Genomic DNA, 19,653 nt, shown 5'->3' with positions numbered 1-19,653 from the left:
GCTCTTCTCGAGGAGTATCTTTGTGGCGTTCTCTGTATTTCCTGAATCTGAATGTTGGCCTGCCTTGCTAGATTGGGTAAGTTCTCCTGGATAATATCCTGCAGAGTTTTCCAACTTGTTTCCATTCTCCCCGTCACTTTCAGGTACACCAATCAGACGTAGATTTGGTCTTTTCACATCGTCCCATATTTCTTGGAGGCTTTGTTCATTTCTTTTTATTCTTTTTTCTCTAAACTTCCCTTCTCGCTTAATTTCATTCATTTCGTTTTCCATCACGGATACCCTTTCTTCCAGTTGATCACATCGGCTCCTGAGGCTTCTGCATTCTTCACATAGTTCTGTAGCCTTGGCTTTCAGCTCCATCAGCTCCTTTAAGCACTTCTCTGTATTAGTAATTCTAGTTATACATTTGTCTAAATTTTTTTCAAAGTTGTTAACTTCTTTGCCTTTGGTTTGAATTTCCTCCTGTAGCTCGGAGTAGTTTGATCGTCTGAAGCCTTCTTCTCTCAACTCGTCAAAGTCATTCTCCGTCCAGCTTTGTTCCATTGCTGGTGAGGAACTGCGTTCCTTTGGAGGAGGAGAGGCGCTCTGGTGTTTAGAGTTTCCAGTTTTTCTGCTCTGTTTTTTCCCCATCTTTGTGGTTTTATCTACTTTTGGTCTTTGATGATGGTGATGTACAGATGGGTTTTTGGTGTGGATGTCCTTTCTGTTTGTTAGTTTTCCTTCTAACAGACAGGACCCTCAGCTGCAGGTCTGTTGGAGTTTGCTAGAGGTCCACTCCAGACCCTGTTTGCCTGGGTATCAGCAGCAGTGGCTGCAGAACAGCGGATTTTCGTGAACCGCGAATGCTGCTGTCTGATTGTTCCTCTGGAAGTTTTGTCTCAGAGGAGTACCCGGCCGTGTGAGGTGTCAGTCTGCCCCTACTGGGGGGTGCCTCCCAGTTAGGCTGCTCGGGGGTCAGGGGTCAGAGACCCACTTGAGGAGGCAGTCTGCCCATTCTCAGATGTCCAGCTGTGTGCTGGGAGAACCACTGCTGTCTTCTAAGCTGTCAGAGAGGCACATTTAAGTCTGCAGATGTTACTGCTGTCTTTTTTTTTTTTGTCTGTGCCCTGCCCCCAGAGGTGGAGCCTACAGAGGCAGGCAGACCTCCTTGAGCTGTGGTGGGCTCCACCCAGTTCGAGCTTCCTGGCTGCTTTGTTTACCTAAGCAAGCCTGGGCAATGGCAGGCACCCCTCCCCCAGCCTCGCTGCCGCCTTGCAGTTTGATCTCAGACTGCTGTGCTAGCAATCAGCGAGACTCCGTGGGTGTAGGACCCTCTGAGCCAGGTGCGGGATATAATCTGCTGGTGCGCCGTTTTTTAAGCCCGTCGGAAAAGCACAGTATTAGGGTGGGAGTGACCCAATTTTCCAGGTGCCGTCTGTCACCCCTTTCTTTGACTAGGAAAGGGAACTCCCTGACCCCTTGCGCTTCCTGAGTGAGGCAATGCCTCGCCCTGCTTCGGCTCGTGCATGGTGCACTGCACCGACTGTCCTGCACCCACTCTCTGGCACTCCCTAGTGAGATGAACCCAGTACCTCAGATGGAAATGCAGAAATCACCCATCTTCTGCGTCACTCACACTGGGAGCTATAGACCGGAGCTGTTCCTATTCAGCCATCTTGGCTGCCCTCCCACTTCCTCTTATGTATCTTTTCTCTCCCCTTTGTGTTCTCTGTCTTCTTTTCTCCAACTCTTTCTGTTTAATTGCTCTGTAGGCCAAAATGTCTTTACTTCTCTACACTCTGCCCTTACGTATTTTTTCTTTTACTCCTCTTTTGCCGTAACCACTGCAAGCAGTTTGAAACTCCTAGAACCTAAATACTAAGAGTGACAGAGTCACCCATACTGGCATTCAGGCTGTACACCACACCTAAAGGAGAATCAGTCCTATCATAGATGTAAATTAACTCAGATGACAAACTACAAGTGAGCTCTACAATTTTAGGCCACCCAGCTGAGTTCTGGAGCAGTGGACAAGAGCTGCCTCCTTCATAAACCCTCATCAGCACACACAGAGAATTTCCACAAACATCCTCACTAGTGTACACTCCAGCAATTGTCTGTACCCTCTCTCTCTCTCTCTTTTTTTAAGAAACAGAGCCTTGCTATTGTCCAGGCTGGAGTACAGTGGCACAATCTTAGCTCACTGCAGCCTCAAACTCCTGAGCTCAAGCGATTCTCTCACCTCAGCTTCCGCAGTAGCTGACACTATAGGCACGTTCCACCACACCTGGCAAATTTTTTATTTATTTATTTTTTTTAGATACTGGGTCTCACTATGTTGCCCAGGCTGATATTGAATTCCTGGCCTCAAGCAATTCTCCTGTCTTGGCCTCCTAAAGTTCTAAGGTTACAGGCACGAGTTATTGTGCCTGGCCTGCATCCTCTCTCGGCCACATTCTGAGCATTTCTTTGTATTAGCTTGTAACTGAACCCAGGGTCAGCTGCTTGCCACTTGAAAGCCGAATACAAAAAGTGAGGTTTGGTGGGAGAAAAAGCAGGTTTTCATCGGGAAGCCAGCAAACCGAGAAGATGGTGAACTAGCATTCTAAGGTACCACCTCAAGTTTTAAAACTTACTACAGGATTTTTAAAGGGAAACTTGGTATGGGAGACATGGGAGTGGTGCAGGCTGCAGGGTCTGTATGTCTTGTTCCAATGGCTGTCTTGGGTAATTGCCCATCTGGAGGTCTGGTTGGTGTTATCTTGACTTCAACCAGATGATGGTGGATTAATTGTTCACAACTCCCCCTAAGCAGGAGGATTCTGTAGGGACTTCATGCCTAGATTGTTTCAAAATTAGCCCCTGAAATTTTAAAGAAGTGTATAGTTAGAGAAGCATGCATGATGCAAGAGTCTTGTAAGAAAGGGAGAGAAACAGAGTTTCAAAGTGCACTTCAAGGCCATATTTTAAGACTCAAGAAAAAAGTTTTAAAATGCGTTCCAAAGCTGAGATGCTTGGTTACAATCTGGCTATTTTCCCAATAATGCTATGTGACAAACAGTCATAAAACTGAGAGGCTTAAAAACAAGCAGTTAGCTCTTGCTCATGCATCTGTAGGTTGACTGCAATATGGTTGATCCAGGCTGGATTAGGCTGGACTAGACTGGGCTGGGCTGGGCTCGGCTCCAAGCTTCAGGTTAGGCTCAGGTTTGCTCCACATCTCCTTTCCTCCTGGTACCAACAACAACCCAAAACATGTTTTTCTTTTTTTTTTTTTTTTTTTTTTTTAAGATGTAGTCTTGCTCTGTTGCCCAGGCTGGAGTGCAATGGTGCAATCTTGACTCACTCCAACCTCCACCTCCTAGGTTCAAGTGATTCTCCTGCCTCAGCCTCCCAAGTAGCTGGGACTACAGGCACATGCCACCATGCCTGGCTAATATATATTTTTTTGAGATGGAGTCTGTCACCCTGTCACCCAGGGTGGAGTGCAGTGGTACGATCTCAGCTCACTGCAACCTCCGCCTCCCAGGTTCAAGCGATTCTTGTGTCTCAGCCTCCCAAGAAGCTGAGATTACAGGCGTGTGCCACTATGCCTGGCTAATTTTTGTATTTTTAGTAGAGACGGGGTTTCGCTGTGTTGGTCAGGCTGGTCTCAAACTCCTGACCTCAGGTGATCCACCCACCTCGGCCCCCCAAAGTGCTGGGATTACAGGTGTGAGCCACCACACCTGGCCAACTTTGTATTATTTTTGTAGAGAAAGAGTTTCACTATGTTGGCCAGGCTGGTCTCAAACTCCTGACCTCAGATGATCTGCCCACCTCGGCCTCCCAAAGTGCTGGGATTACAGGCCTGAGCCACCATGCCCAGTGCAAAGCTTTGTTTCCTTATGGTCAACGACAGAAATACAACAGTCAAGTTCAAGTATACAAGCACATTTCAAGCTTTTACTCGCATTATGTCTGCTAGCAATCCATTGTTCAAAGCAAGTCACTAGGCCAAGTCCAAAGTTAAAGAACAGGGACCTACCATGAGGTCATATCAAGGATTTGAATGAATAGTAGAAATAAAGGGGGGTAATAAGGACTAATAATTCAATCTACAGACCCCTCATGTTGCTTCTCTTGCTCACATGCTACTCTCAGAAGCCTGAGCCCTACCTGCTATTGTCTCCTCACCTAGATGGGGATTGGGAGGATGGCTGGTCACACAGAAGGCATTCTGCCTGCCTAGGCTCTGGAAATCCCTTTCAGGTGGAGTTATTCAAGTTATGCAAGAACATATTGCTTAAATTTTTATTATCATTTTTACTTTTAAAAAGTATAACATATGTTTCACTTAAATTCACACCAAGATATTGCATGGGCAAGGAAGTGGTAGTCCCACAGAGTGAATATAGCCAATGGTCATAAGTTTTCCTTCCAAGATTCTTGAAGGCACATTGAAAGCTTGTTCATCTTTGGGCTCTTTATGGCACATAATATAGTGTCTGCCCCAATACATGTCTATGTCTTAATTGCTTGAAATAAGTGAGATTTGGAAAATCTGATTTTTTTTTTTGTAACAAGGAGACCTAAATTTTAAATGTATTTCTTTGATTGATATTCTTTGATTGATAGTTCCCATTTGCAACATATTTTTTTTTATCCTTACTCAAGCAGCAAATAGGTCTATGATTCTACAAATCCATTGACTATGTTTTTTTAATTACAAAAAAAGTTCCCCTTGAAGTCTGGTTGTGGGAGAAGCTTGAAAACTTTCAGTTCTTGCATAAAATGAAGTCAAGTCCTGTGACCACTTGTTTAGACAGCCTCTAAGAACAGCTTATTCATGATGTGAGAATAGTCATTTGCCCCTTCGTGGGGAAGTTTGAGCCAAGAAATTATGAATTAACATAATTATTTCCCAGAGATTATAGAAGTGCTTAAAGAGACAAATATTTGTTTATCTTACACAGTATTTTAAAATCATCTAATTCTCTACTCCTAAAAAATACTATTAAAAGAAAATAACACTAAATAGGTTAGCAGGGGTTGAGGGGAGGGGAAAGGGGACTTACTATTTAATGGCTATAGAGTTTCAGTTTTCAAGATGAAAAGTGTTCTGGAAATGGATGGTTGTAATGGTTATACATTATGAATGTACTTAACACCATTGAACTGTACACTTAAAATGATTAAAATGGTAAATTTTATGTTATGTGTTTTTAATACAATGAAAATTTTAAAAAGAAAATATCGCTGAAAATATTAAGAAAATAAACAATTTCCTGTGCTTTCAAAAAATTTTCCCATCCTTAGGGAGAGCATTAGGTCAAATACCTAATGCATAAGGGGCTTAAAACCTAGATGACAGGTTGCTAAGTCCAGCAAACCACCATGGCACATGTATACGTATGCAACAAACCTGCATGTTCTGCACATGTATCCCAGAATGTAAAGTAAAATAAATTTAAAAATCCCACCCTTACACACACACACACACACACACACACACACACACACACACAAAACAATAGAAAGAAACATACCCTGTCCTAAAAGTTACCCCTGGGACTAATAATTCAATCTACAGACCCTTCATGTTGCTTCTCTTGCTTACATGCTACTCTCAGAAGCCTGAGCCCTACCTGCTATTGTCTCCTCACCTAATAGGGATTGGGAGGATGACTGGTCACACAAAAGGCATTCTGCCTGCCTAGGCTCTGGAAATCCTCTCAGATGGGATAGTTTAAGTGCATAGTTTAAGTACTACTTATCAGAAAGTTACTAACTACTGTTTAAACACTTACTAGTTGGTACATGTGAAAATATATCTTCTTATTGAATTTTATCCATACAAATGCTGAGCAATTTAATAATTCTTTGAGATAAAGGAGGGATATAAGTTTAAAGCAGAGTATTCAACATTAAATCTGATTTTTAATAAAAATGAATATGGTCAAGCCTGTGTAGTCAATTACGTTTATCTTGGTTTGCTTACACTTTTAGGGTGTGGTCTAGGCTTGCTAATGGCATCACTCCTGAATTGCCCAAGTACAGAAAAGAGAAAATCCTGTGTCCAGTGCTTGACCTAATTGTATTAATGGAGTCACACTGAAAATCATTAACTACCACTTAAAGCCAAAATATGCATATGATATCTACAGTGACCAATTCCTAGAAGAGATGTAGAATCAGTTAGGTAAGAGATGATCTCTGCACTTCTGAGAGAATCTCCTAGAATGTGTATAAGGAATTCAGCACTGTGCATTTGTAATGACTGCCCTTTATTGTAATATCACTCTACAATATGTATATTAAATAAGGCAGCTGCATAAGAAAAGCATTGAGACTCAATGTGATTCTGCAAGCCAATCTTTGCCTTCCTTATATTTATTTGTATGTCACATTATATTACTTTCCAATAATGATGTCAAATGTGCATCTACTATCTAACTAATATTTATTTATAATATTTACTTAATTAATATTGATACAGGTAATTACTATCCTCATTTAGTGACTCCCTGACTTCCTCCCATAAAGCTACAAAGAAATGGAAAGTATCGTGGGGATATTTACATCTATTTCTAACAAAACCTAAAACAAACACCAATTGCTTTATGTATTTAACAGTAGAGACATTTCTTCCTTGCTGCAGTTGTTAAAGATATTTAGAAAATAAAGAATCTGGTGAAAGGCCGAGGTGGGCAGATCACTTGAACCCAGGAGTTCGAGACCAGCCTGGGCAACATGGCAAAACCCCATCTCTACTAAACCCCATCTCTACTAAAAATACAAAACATCAGCCAGGCATGATGGCATGTGCTTGTAGTCCCAGCTACTTAGGAGGCTGAGGCAGAAGAATCGCTTGAACCTGGGAGGCAGAGGTTGCAGTGAGCTAACACCATTGCACTCCAGCTAACACCATTGCACTCCAAAGTCTTGCACCATTGCAAGACTTTGTCTCCAAAAAAAACAGAACGAAAAAGAAAATAAAGAATCTGGGAAGTGCAGCACTGTAACTCTTATTGTCCACCCCCCACCCCTACAAAGAGTTACTTGGTGTTCTTTGTGTTGATACTAATAGTCTTACATCTCTGAAAAAAAGTTCTTCCTTTCTTAGACAGGAACATGCACCATTAAATTATAAGAAAACAATGCTAAGAAATAGAGAAGAGAAAAATCAAAGTAAGTGTCCTAATAAATTTCAAATGTTTAAAATGTCAAATTTCAAATTGAAATTATATAAATCTACATGATTTTAAACATGTGAACATTTTAAACATTTGAAGATCCCTTAGCTTTATACCCAAATTAAAATTAATCAGACTGATATCAAAAGACAGTTTGGATGCCAGTAAAAGAGGCATCCAAATATGAAATATGAAAGTCCACTTCCATGAAATCTATGAGTTTTCTCACTAAACAATGTCCTCAAAGCCAGTGGAGCTACCACCGATGAGTGTGTCATCAGAGACAGCCCTAGAGGGAGTGGGGCACTTTTGCCCTTCCTCCTTCAGGGGTTCAAGCTGAGGAAAAGGATGGTCTCCCTCCCCCTTCAAAAGGTGCAAAATGGATTCAGGTCTTGAGAAGAACATGAAGTCTTTACAATCTTCAGGCCTCTGCTTTACTGGTGCACAGTAACAAGAGCGATTTCTCTGAGGAAACAATTAACTTCTATAAATCATCAATATTTACTACTCTTCACCACTTAGAAGAGACTTTTCCCTTGGAGCTTACTAACAATGGAAAAGTTATTTCATGCTATGTAAGTATGAGATTCCTTCATATGTGATACATGTTAATATATACAGCCTTCTTTCTATGTAAAGGAATCAGGACCTCAGAACCTCCTTGGGCAGAGAACTGAGTGACTATTACATGTTTTTCAAGTAGGTAAATCTGCCCAATTTAATCTACTAAACCAATCTGCATGTAATAACAGCTACCATTTATTGAATGCTTATACTGTGTGCCAAGCAATGAGACAAGTGCTTTACAAGAAACGTCTTAGCAAATATGCCCAAGACAGGATTACTATTTTTTATTTACAGATGAGAAAATTGAGGCTCTGAAGAGTTAAGTAACTTGCCCTGTGGTCATTGACTCAGTAAAGGGTAAAGACCAGATTTGAACCCCTGGTCTGTGTGATTCCGAAACAGGAAAATTCCCTTATCCCCGTCGCAGGGCATGCGATGGGGGTGTCACTCACTTCTTCAGTGCCCCACTGCTCAAACCTCTAGGGGGAGCATACAGAAGGGCAGGTTGTGGGGCTCGGACTCCACGGCAACGTATAGGGGTGAATGTTTACAGCTCCTGAAGCCCTGCTCAGCGTTTATTACAGGGTGCTCTTTTAGTTTAGTCATCCGGACGGGCTTGTGTTAGCTAGCTCAATTAGACCTCCTGCCTTATTGCAAGGAAAGGGCTTTCTGTGTCCTGAGGTTTCTTGCCTTGGTGTACCGGAAGAATCAGATCCCACGTGAGGGCTTGGAGAATGAGTGCAAGGTTTTATTGAATGGAAGTAGCTCTCAGCAGATGGAGAAGCCAGAAGGGAGATGGAATGGGAAGGTGGTTTTTCCCTGGAGTCCGGCTGCTCAGCAGCCCAGATGTCCCCTGACCACCTGGGGCCAAAATCTGCATCATTCCGCCGGTGGATGGCCTGTCGGTTGATGGCCTGCCTGCATCTGTTGTGTGCTCTTCCCCTGGCATGCTTCTATGAACGTCCAGCCGCTTGTGTGTTCTTCCGCCAGTGTGTTCCTCTCAACGTCCAGCTGCTTGTGTCTCTGCCTGCTAGGGTCTTGGTTTTTATAGACACAAGGCAGGGGTGTGGCAGGACAGGGTGGTCTTGGAAAATGCAACATTTGGGCAGGAAGGCAGGAGTGCCTGTCCTCACCTAGGTCAGTGGGCACAGGCCCAGGGGTGGAGCCCTAGCCAGGGCCCACGCCCTTCCCTTCCCAGCACTTGCCTGCCCCACTCCCTTGTCAATTCCAGTAATGATATACTTTTCATTATTTCATGTTGCTTCTTAAGTCTACTTTATGCAGTGGGCTGTGGTGACATAAAGATATTCATTGAGAGACTACCATGGTATACCATGTGTGCTAGGACTAGACAATCTGTTCCTCAGTTTTCTGGCTTTGAAATGAGGATAATAAAGATTCCTTCTTCACAGGGTAGTTGTGATGATTAAGTTAATTAATACATGTAAAATGCTTAGAATAGTACATAGCACATAATAAGTGCTATATAATTGTTATATATTATTCTGAGTTCCAGGAATCAGAGATACATCAGTGAAAAAAACAGATAAAAATCTTTGCTTTCATAAAACTTCATTCTAGAGAAACAGCAAATGAACAAACAACATATACAATATGTCAAAATGTAGCAAGAACCATGAAGAACAAAAGCAAAAAAGGAAGATAAAAAATACTGGGAGGAGGGTGGTTGGGGAACTATTTTACATAGGGCTCTCTTGGAAGGCCTCAGTGAGGTAACATTTGAGCAAAGACTTGGAAGCAACATGGTAGTAAGCCATGCAGATATTTAATGGAAAATCATTCCAGGCAGAGAGAATAGCAAGTGCAATCATTCCAGGTAGAGGGAATAGCAAGTGCAAAGGTCCTGAGGTAGTCTGCCTGGACTTTTGAAGAACCAACAATGGGTACGGGTGGGGGGGCGGTCAAAGGAGTAGAACAATCAGAAGGGGATAGTAGAAAATCAAGTCCCAGTGGCTGGGGAAAGAGGACTTGTAGTTCCCACAGGTAACTATAAGGATTTTTGCTTTTACTCTGAAGCTATTGGAGGTTTCCGAGCAAAGAGTAATCATGATTTGACTCATGCTTTTAAAAAGATCACGCTGACAGTTGTGTTCAGAATAATCTGTAGACAGATAAGCATGTGGTGGCTCATGCCTATAATCCCAGCATTTTGGGAGGCTGAGGTGGGAGGATTGCTTAAGCCTGGGAGTTCAAGACCAGCTTGGGCAACATAGGGAGACCTTGTCTACACACACACACACACACACACACACACACACACACACACACACACATGAATTTTTTAATTAGCTAGGTGTGGTAGTGTGCACCTTTAGTCCCAACTATTCTGGAGGAGAATTGCTTGAGCCAGCCTGGGCAACAGAGCAAGACCATATCTCTAAAGAGAGAAAGAGAGAAAGAGAGCGTGAGAGTGAGTGCAAACAGTATAGGAGGCTTTGCAATAATTCAGGAGAGACATGATATTGACAATAATCCAGGAAAGAGAAGCACTGAAGATAGTGAGAAGTAGTCTAGATATATTTTGAAGTCAGAATCAACAAGATTTTTTGAATGATTGGATATAAAGTATGAGAGAAAAATAGGAGTCAAAGCCAGGCATGGTGGTGCACACCTATAGTCTCAGGTGCTTGGGAGGCTGAGGTGAGATAACCCCTTGAGCTCAAGAATTTGAGGCCAGCCTGGGCAATGCAGCAAGACCACCATCTCTTAAAAAAATAGAGGTGTCAAAGACTGGTCTGAGTATCTGGAAAGATGGAGATAACATTAACTCAAACAGAGAAAACTGAGGCATGAGCAGTATTTGAACATTTCCCATTTACCATTTTAAATCCTCCCAGCCTCACTCCTTATTCTAGGTGTTGCTGCAGTGACCAATTCTGTGCAGGCATTAACTGCCCTCTGTCAAAGGCCATGTAACAGCGCCTTGCCTCTCTCACTCCCTATCCATGGCATAGGATATTGCATCTCATGCCATCGTATGGAATACCTGCAGAAGTCAACCCTACATGTATATATGCAACTAGAAGAAGTATGTGGTGAAAACTTTGACCAATGACAGACAGGAGCCAATGGATAAGTGTTTTCCTCTTTCTTCACTCCAGTGCAGAGTTCTGAGACACATTTCATAAGGCACACATTTCAGAAGGCACTACAGGATTTATCAACTAATTGCCCACAGTGGGAGTCTGTTCAATAATTTACCCTTGACTTGGCTTTTCCTTCTTCTCTGTTTTATTTCCTCTGAATTCCAATCCTAGTCTATGAATTCATATTCTCAAGCAAACTACCTGCACATTAGCCTGTGTCTTAGGCTCTGCTTTCAGGTGAATCCAGGCACCAAAAATGACCTTAATAAGCAAATCTTCAGTGTGGAATTTTGGAACCTGACCCTACAACACTGATCACAAGACAATAAGGAACACTGCTGGTGATAAGTGGTGAGTGGTAAACTGCAAGTGATGGCAAGCTCTGGCATGCAGTAGAGTCGCAATTACTCAGACACTCAACAGTAGTAGAATGGAATGAGATACAAGCAGAAGATGAGGCATTGGATTAGATGATGGATATGGTACTTGACCATTATGGAAACAACTATAACTATAAAGCAGGCTGACTTCTGTTAACCACTTTTGAGATCTTGACAAAAGAAAATGACAGGCTCAGTCCACCCAACTATCTAATCAGGAAACACTATGAAAGCCTTGAAGGCAGTGTAGCCACTGAGCAGATTGTACTGAAAATCATCCCCAGGATCTAATCAAAAGGGTTATGCTTATACTCCATTCCAACCATAGCTGCAAATGCACAGCCTGTAACATCATTCATGCTAAATCAGGTCCCTAATAGAAAAATAATAGACCTTTGAGATCTAGAATGGGGGCATTTGTGTGGGTCTTATAATCTTAAATTCCCAGGTTTTGTTTTTTCCTCTATACCAAGTCTTCTTCTTGGAAAAAACAAAACAAAACAACAACAACAACAACAAAAAAACAGCCTCCCTTGTCTGGAAATGCTGCAATATGGCCTCATTTTCCACAACATCTACCCCTATTGCCACCCCCTTGCCACATACACACACTGTCTCAAGCCTATAACCAGTGTCAGATTTCAACACAACCTATGTGGGGAATTGCAATCTCTGATCCAGGGAGAGCTAGAAAAGGGCTTCTAAACCTTGGTACTAGGGACATTTGGGCTGAATAATTCTTTGTTGGGGAGGGCTGTCTTATGTATTACAGATTGTTTTGAAGCATCTCTGGCATCTACCCACTAGATGATAATAGAACTCTCTCAGTAATGACAACCGAAAATGTCTCCATACGTTGCCAAACACCCCCGGCGGTCAAATATCACCCCCATTTGAAATTCACTGAATTAGATGAACTCAAAAGGAATTTCAAAATGGGCTAGCATGTATCAGTAGGAACAAGGGAGACATGAGTGAGAATGAATATTTAGAGTGTTAGAGCACAAGAATCGGATTGTAAAGCTGGACAGGGGACATTTTATGATGTGGTGCCATGCACCTATGATTATGGATTTAATGTTTTGACCAACACCTGGAGTAAGTCCTAATACACAACTTTGGGGTCTCCTTAAATATTGGGCATAATGATGATCTGTGCTAAAATGAGGTTGAGATGCTAGAACAATCTTGAATGAGTATTGAGAAGGAATTCGGAAGACTCAGGGAATCAGGAATGTTAGAGTGAATTTATTATGTGTGAGTGAAGAATCACCACTAGACTGTTTCCCAGGAGTAAAAATATTGGAATAAACTTAACTGTGAAACTAAAATACCCACCACTTGGATATGTTGCCCAGAAGGGTTGAGATGCAAAGTTGTCCTAATGTTCAGGCCATTTGTTGCAGCAGATCTGATGGTGCTAGAAGGACCTGTGATGAATAAGAGTATTGTATGAAATCTCTGGAAAGCTCCAGTGAGATCATTGCAGCACAGTTCCCTAGTGGTCTACAGGACCATGCCTTCTGAGGCAGAGAACTATTCTCCGTTGGGAAAACTAGGGCTGGATATTATCAATCAAACCAAATTGTAAGTACAGAAACAGTCTACTGAAGTATGGAAATAATATAGGTTCTAGTCTAAGTAGGTCCAGAAGACACAAGTAAATTACATGAATGTGTGACTCAGAATCCCCTGGCATGTGCTTTTATAGCATTGACATCTCTTCCTCAATTCGCTCCTATGGCCTCTTGGGAGTTCTTTATGAAAACCTCACACAGAATTAAACATTTGAGCCTGGTTCACAGATGGGTTGGCACATTATATTGGTGGGTAGGTAAAAGTGAACCACTACACTTTAGACCTACTCAGGAATGGCTCTAAGAATGATAGCCTGTGGCCAGGCATGGTGGCTCATGCCTGTAATCCCAGCACTTTGGGAGGCCAAGGCGGGCGGATTACGAGGTCAGAAGATCGAGACCATCCTGGCTAACATGGTGAAACCCCGTTTCTACTAAAAATACAAAAAATTAGCCGGGCATGATAGTGGGCACCTGTAGTGCCAGCTACTCAGGAGGCTGAGGCAGGAGAATGGCATGAACCTGGGAGGTGGAGCTTGCAGTGAGCTGAGATCGCACCACTGCACTCCAGCCTGGGCGACAGAGCAAGACTCTGTCTCAAAAAAAAGGGAATGGTAGCCTGTAGGAGTACTTTTCCCATTGGCAGAGCTTACAGCAGCACACTTTATTGTTCACCTTATATAGAAGGATAAGTGGCCTGAAGTAAAAATATTTACAGACTTCTAGATTTTCCTTTCTTGCCTACATCTATAATCACCAGAACTATGTCATTCTTCATCAACATTACCCCAACCAAGGAATCCACTTTATAGCCCCCCCAAAAGTAACAATGTACACATTGAATATACCATAGAATCCACAGATATTCACATATATTGCCATAGCCCTCATCACTCAGACGCAGCTAGTTTTATGAAATGGTGGAATGGCTATGGTGGAATGGTGGAATGGTGGAATGGTGGAATGGTGGAATGTTATAGGCTCAGCTAATATGTCTTCTTGGGATTGGGCTGTTGTCCTACAGGAGGTGGTAATGCACTGAATCGACTAATAAAGTGTGCCCATAACAGCTAAAGACATGACTCCAGAAACCCAGGAATGGGACAAGGATTGGTCCTTATTATTATCATTCCCAGTGACCCACTTGCAGAATTTGTGTTTCTTGCCTCTCAAATTTAGGATTTGGGCTGGGCAAGGTGGCTGACATCTGTAATCCCAGCACTTTGGGAGGCCAAGGATGTGGCCGAATCATCTGAGGTCGGGAGTTTGAGACCGGCCGGGCCAACATGATGAAACCCCATCTCTACTAAAAAAAATACAAAATTTAGCTGGGTGTGGTGGCACAAGCCTGTAATCCTAGCTACTTGGGAGACTGAGGCACAAGAAATGCTTGAACCCAGGAGGTAGGAGGTTGCAGTGAGCTGAGATCATGTAAGTGTACTCCAGCCTGGGTGACACAGCGAGACTCTGTCTCAAAAAAAAAATTAAGATTTGCTAGATTGCAATAATTGGTTCTTCAGGGGTTGAGTGGGGAATGCTGCCACCAGGATAAACACTATGGAATTCACTGCAGTTAAAACTTTTACTTAGTTATTTTGTGCTTCTTACGGAAGTGGACAAGCTGACAAAGAAAGGAGTTACTATGCTTGTGGGAGTAATTAACTGTGATTAGCAAAAGGATCTGGGATTGTTGCTCCACAATAGCACTAGGGAGGAATTTGGAATCCAAATAATTCGCTGGGGCTTACTAGGTGTTTCTGTACCCAGGGATAATTTGAACAGGTAATTACAGCAATCATGGCTTAACCAGAGAAAGGAAAATAAAGGCTGAAGGTGGGGGTCGTTTCACCAGAGAAACAACCTAGACCAGCTGATGTGCTGGCCAATGGTGAGGGAAAATTAGAATGGGTATTGGAAGAGGGAGTTAATACAAGTATGGTCCTGACATTGGTGCAGCAGTAAAAACTGAAGCTTATTCTATTAACTCTCTTATATTAAGGCTTTGCTGAGATTGTGGCTGGCCATCACCTTGAAGAGACCTCTGTGAAGGACTGAACATAACAGAGGGCACAGGCAGATCAGAGTGCTGCAAGGTATGGACACCTTCTATGTCCTTCTGTGCAACTTAGGCCATGACTTCAAATCCCTTCAGCCTATTATTCTAACCACTGCTGCAGCAACCTGCTCGGAGCAGGTTTGATGACCTTTGAACAAGTGCGAAATACCAGCACCTCTCCTCTCACTTCCTGCCCCAGCATGTCTCTGATGTGGGAGTCAGCTTGGCATTCATAACTGTGCGATTTGTAAGTGTGGACTAGTTAATGCCCAAGGGCATTAACCTTCGATCAAAGAGGACAGGAGCCAACATAAAAATGCTTCCTCCGTTATTTCCTTTAATGGACAGTTCCGAGACTCATTTCATAAAGCTTCTTAGAAGGTCCTAAGGGACTGAGAAAACATTCAAATATGGTGATGACCAATTCAGTAACACATTCTTATACTGCATCTCCCTCTTTTTTGTTTTGTCTTCTTCCTCTTCCCTCATTTTGCTCCGTGGGATCAAATTTCCAAATAAACTATTGCATATAAGTGTCACTTTGCAGGGAATCCAAGAGGAGAGAGGATAATTTAATTTTTGGACACACAAGTTTGAGGTGTCTATATGACATCCAAGTGGAAATGTCAGGCGATGGGCAGTATATACACAAATCTTGAGGTTCAAGAAAGAGATCTAGGCTTCTGAAATGCAATTCATTTCCCAACTTTGAGGAGGGCTATAAACATACAGGTAAATAAAAGAAAGATAATAGGACCAAAGAACACATGCAATTGTCATAGAGTGTCCACAGTAAGCATTCTGGTGCCAAGCAGGAAAGGGTCTTTGTAAAGATATAACCAGATCCTGCTCTTAAAAGAGAAGTCATCTGATGAAAGTGAAAAGTATTCTAACTACTGTTTGCTCATTTAAATTTCTAGCACACTTATCTGATCTGTACCTGTCTTTGGTCACTTATTTTTTGTCCTATTTTATATATATTTGTATCTACACCTTGTCTAGTCCTACCACACTGTGAACTCTTTTAGGGTAAGATTCATGCCTGAATCACCTCTGTACCTGGAATCAAAGTGCCTAGCATAAAAAAAAGGTGCCAGGAATATGGAATAAATAAAACACCTATCTCGCAACCAGCAACATTGGCATCATTTATGCCTCCCAAACTTAAATATGCATAAGCATCATCTTGCTAAGATGCAGATTCTGATTCAGTAGATCTGAAGTGAGTCAGAGAGGCTACATTTCCTAAAAAGCCCCCAGATGATGCCCAAGCAGCTGATCCACGGACCACACTTTGAGTATCAAGGTCATGAGGACAATGGTTCTTGACCTTAGCTGCATATGAGAATCATCTGGGAAGATATTAAAAGTACTGATGTCTGGGTCCCACCCGCAGAGATTCTGATTTAACTCATTTAAGCTCTCCAAAGTTTAAGTAGCAAAGATCGAGTTAATAGAGCTTTACATAGGAAAAAAGAAAACATTTAATCGAATTTCTTCTTAAATGAATTGCTGCAAATATCTGAATAAATAACTCTTAATCCCCAACTCCCAAGTCAGTTTCTGTACCGCAAAGGCCCCGCCCCTGCCCTTCCCTGACACGCCCCTCCAACGAGTTCTTGCTCCGCCTGGCCACGCCCGTCGGTTGGCGCCCCGCCCCTCCGCGTCTATTGGCCGCTCTCTTTTTCCCCTATCGCTTCTTCTTCCTTCTCTACGGGGTTAACTTCCGGCGCAGAGTTTGTCACGTGCCCGGATATAGGCAGTGTTGGGGAACGGCCGCTTCCCGTTCAACGCTTTATTGAGGGGCGCATCCTAGTGGCCCCCATCCGGTCTCCGTTTTGGAAGACCCGCCTCGGCACGGGCGGGCTCAGTCCGGCCTTGCGGTAAGCCTTCGGCCGCGGCTGCCTTGTAGTCCTGGCGGCGGCGGACAAACGAGCTGACAGGCACCAGGGTCTAAGGCGTCTCCTCAGTCCGGCTGCTCTCTCCACGCCTGGGGTCGGGCACCGGTCCCTCTGACCTTCCTTTCCCCGTTTGTCCCGGTAAGACGAAGTTTGGTCAGAGCATTCTCCAGCCCCTTGTCCTCGGGTCTAGGAGAATGCGGAGCTGGGAGGGCAGTCCTCACGCGCCCCATTACGGTTCCGCCCATCGGAACCAGATTTGGTTTGTACAAAATGACTGATCGTAAGCTCTTCGGCGTGGACCAGGAGAGGAGAGCGTGACTGTGCCTTCCTCTTTGTCCAAATTCACATCCCGGCACCCCAACCCCAACCCCAACCCCCCCCCCCACCCCCCGCCAAATCTCTTAAGTGTATTTCTCTATTTCCTTGCACAGTTTTATCTTCTAGATGACAGTGCTTCATGCACTAATATATCTCAGCAGCATACAGGGCCCAACGCACACGGGCACTCACACTGACCGACTATTTATCACACAGTGTGGTGGTCAAACTGAGCTGAAGGAAACAACCAGTACAGAGTAAGCGGTGGCTGGCTGCCTTTGGAACGTGGTCAGACATGGGTTCTCAGACCTGGAGAATAATTTTAGAGGACCTGTAGGGATTTATTTACTGACTTTCAGAAAAGTACCGTAAAGATTGAAGAGTTAATCACTCGACTCTCAGGATGTAAATGCCATAGAAGCACCCGGCTTCAGGTCTTCCTAAACATGTCTGTCATGTTGACTACTGTAACCTAGAATAGCGTCTGGCACCTAATAAACATGAGTATTTGCTGAATGAATGAAGAGTGACATACTGCTTTTCATTATGGCTAACTCCTTTATGAGGTATGCCCAATCCTGTCTTGTTTTGCCACTTACTGTACACTCAGTTGTTGCTTTTAGCCAGAGAAGGAGTATGTGGTAAACGTTGGTCCCTATTATTAATTTGACCAGTTTTTACTATTCAGTTCTAATTACGTTAACAGATATTTAAGTATCCACTAAACACAAAACTATGATGAACATCCCTCCCTTCTTTGTCTTTAGGAGAGTTCTTGAGATACAGAAGCTTATGATTTAATGAGCACATTAGACGGCAAATGCTTGATTTGTTTAGCAAATGCGGTAAGTGCTGTAGAAATTTAGAGGAGAGATCACTTTGGATTAAGATCTTCATGGAATCAACTTAATGTAAACCATGAAGTGTAATTAGGGTTTGGATAGGGCGGAGATGATATTCCTTACATGGAAAGTACCAAAGTGAAGATTTGACGTCCAAAATGAACAGAGTGCTTGGAGTGGAATGTTTTTGAGAACATTAGGAAAACGTTGAGTAAGAGCGTGATGTGATACAAACTTTTAAAATTATCTTGTTGTTCAGGGTTGTGGGACCTTGCAAAGAAATAACCAGATTTTGTAGGGTTAAATAACGTTGATATGAACCTGGGTCAGTATATTTGCAGTGGGAAAAGAAAGGAATAAATTACATGTAGATGGGGGGAAATCGCAGAATGTGGTAGCAGATTTCATGTTGACAAGGGAATAGGGAAGCAAATATGGTAGATTTTGAACCTGGACATTTGCTTATAGATGTGAAAGTTAGAAAAGGGGAATCTTGGAGGAGCTATAGCTGTCATGTTAGTTAATTTAAGCATTTGTTAAATGCCTAGTTTGCCAAGTTCTAGGAATACAAAGATGATTAAGACATGGTCCTACTTTTAATAGGGGATAAAATACAGCTAGCTAGAAAATACAATTCATAAATGCCATATTTATGAAGTAGAGGGGAAGTGTTAGAGAGGTAGAAATTACTCTGTGTGAGGCGGCAGCAGGGGGGGGCTACTTTACAGAAGAGATGACATTTTAGCACAATCTTGAAGGATGAATTGTAATTTCCTAGGGAGAAGAGAATTCTAGGAAAAGAAGATTGCATGAACAAAAGCCCAGAGATAGAAAAGTAAACTGGCCAGTGCCAATGTGGCTTGGGCTTAGGAAGAAATATAACATAGTGTCTGGGCCGTACAATATTAAGGGATTAGCAGCATGGACACTCTATAATAGGCCAAAAGGAGGATAGGTTGGGTGAAGGTGTGGAGAGATGGAGAAGCAAGCAATTGGGGAAAATTGTATTTCATGGCTTTTATATCCTCTGCAAGGTAGATTGTTAAGTCATTTGCAGAGAGGGAGGAGGCTAACCGCTAGACCTGGAAACTGAAGGAGAGTAATAAGGATTTGCAACAATAGTCATGGGGAATGGGAAAAGGAATCATCAAATGAGGGATTAATTGCCGAGCAGCATTGAAAGTCTAACTCATTGGATGTAGATATTTGTAATGCACGCAATGAGCGTGGATATGTGGCTTTTGAAAGTGGCATCTGGTAGTCCAAGAGAAGTGAAGAAAATAATACAGTTTATGGAGACTGATAAAAACAAGATCAGCTGGTCTACAAACAAGGTGAAATAATTGTAGGGGATAGTTTAGGTATAGGAAAATGAGCACTGTCTCCAGGCTAGGTTGGAAAAGAAGTAAACTTGGAGAGGCCAGATTAAGAACAGAAAGAGCAATGTCAGAAGACTAGAGGCTGAGATGAAGTGGAAGTGGGAAGATGTGAATTTTAGGAGAAAAGCAATTTTTGGAATTGGAGCAGAGATAGAAGTTTTACAGATTGAGTAAAATATTGGAAAGACCTGGTTTACAAAATAGTCATTGTGCTGTAAAAATGCGTTGTAAATCATTTATTTAAAAATCGTGATTTATTCATTTTCCCATAGAAATAGTGTTTTAGAAGTTAGTGTCCTAGGCAAGCTCACATGTATGAAATACTACACATTTGCATTGAAAAATTGTAATACATATCCACACAAATAT

The 19,653-nt window shown here is 42.6% G+C and overlaps 1 protein-coding gene and 1 long non-coding RNA gene across 17 annotated transcripts in view; one reads left to right on the top strand and one right to left on the bottom strand.

Moving 5' to 3' along the window:
• Positions 1–2,300: 2,300 nt before the first annotated feature.
• Positions 2,301–17,545, bottom strand: LOC129034786 (uncharacterized). Its single transcript, XR_008502017.1, has 3 exons — positions 17,431–17,545; positions 12,550–12,641; positions 2,301–2,844 (listed from the first exon to the last, which is right to left on the bottom strand). It is a non-coding gene; the product is annotated as an uncharacterized LOC129034786 (long non-coding RNA).
• The window catches only part of EXOC1 (exocyst complex component 1), a 51,671-nt gene continuing 48,554 nt past the window's right edge, over positions 16,537–19,653 (top strand). For 4 of the 16 annotated variants that reach the window (XM_063663679.1, XM_063663675.1, XM_054484415.2 and 1 more), the window contains exons 1-2: positions 16,581–16,727; positions 17,831–17,908. The gene's annotated coding sequence lies outside the window, so the exon portion shown is untranslated. Of the gene's footprint in view, positions 16,884–17,670; positions 17,705–17,830; positions 17,909–19,653 lie in introns of those variants that run through there. The other 12 variants (XM_054484419.2, XM_063663676.1, XM_054484413.2 and 9 more) reach the window with 8 other exon arrangements.

The sequence above is a fragment of the Pongo pygmaeus genome, chromosome 3 (genome assembly GCF_028885625.2).
Source record: "Pongo pygmaeus isolate AG05252 chromosome 3, NHGRI_mPonPyg2-v2.0_pri, whole genome shotgun sequence".
NCBI lineage: Eukaryota > Metazoa > Chordata > Mammalia > Primates > Hominidae > Pongo > Pongo pygmaeus.
Note: the sequence above shows the minus strand (reverse complement) of the source record. Positions and strands in the feature narration are given on the sequence as shown.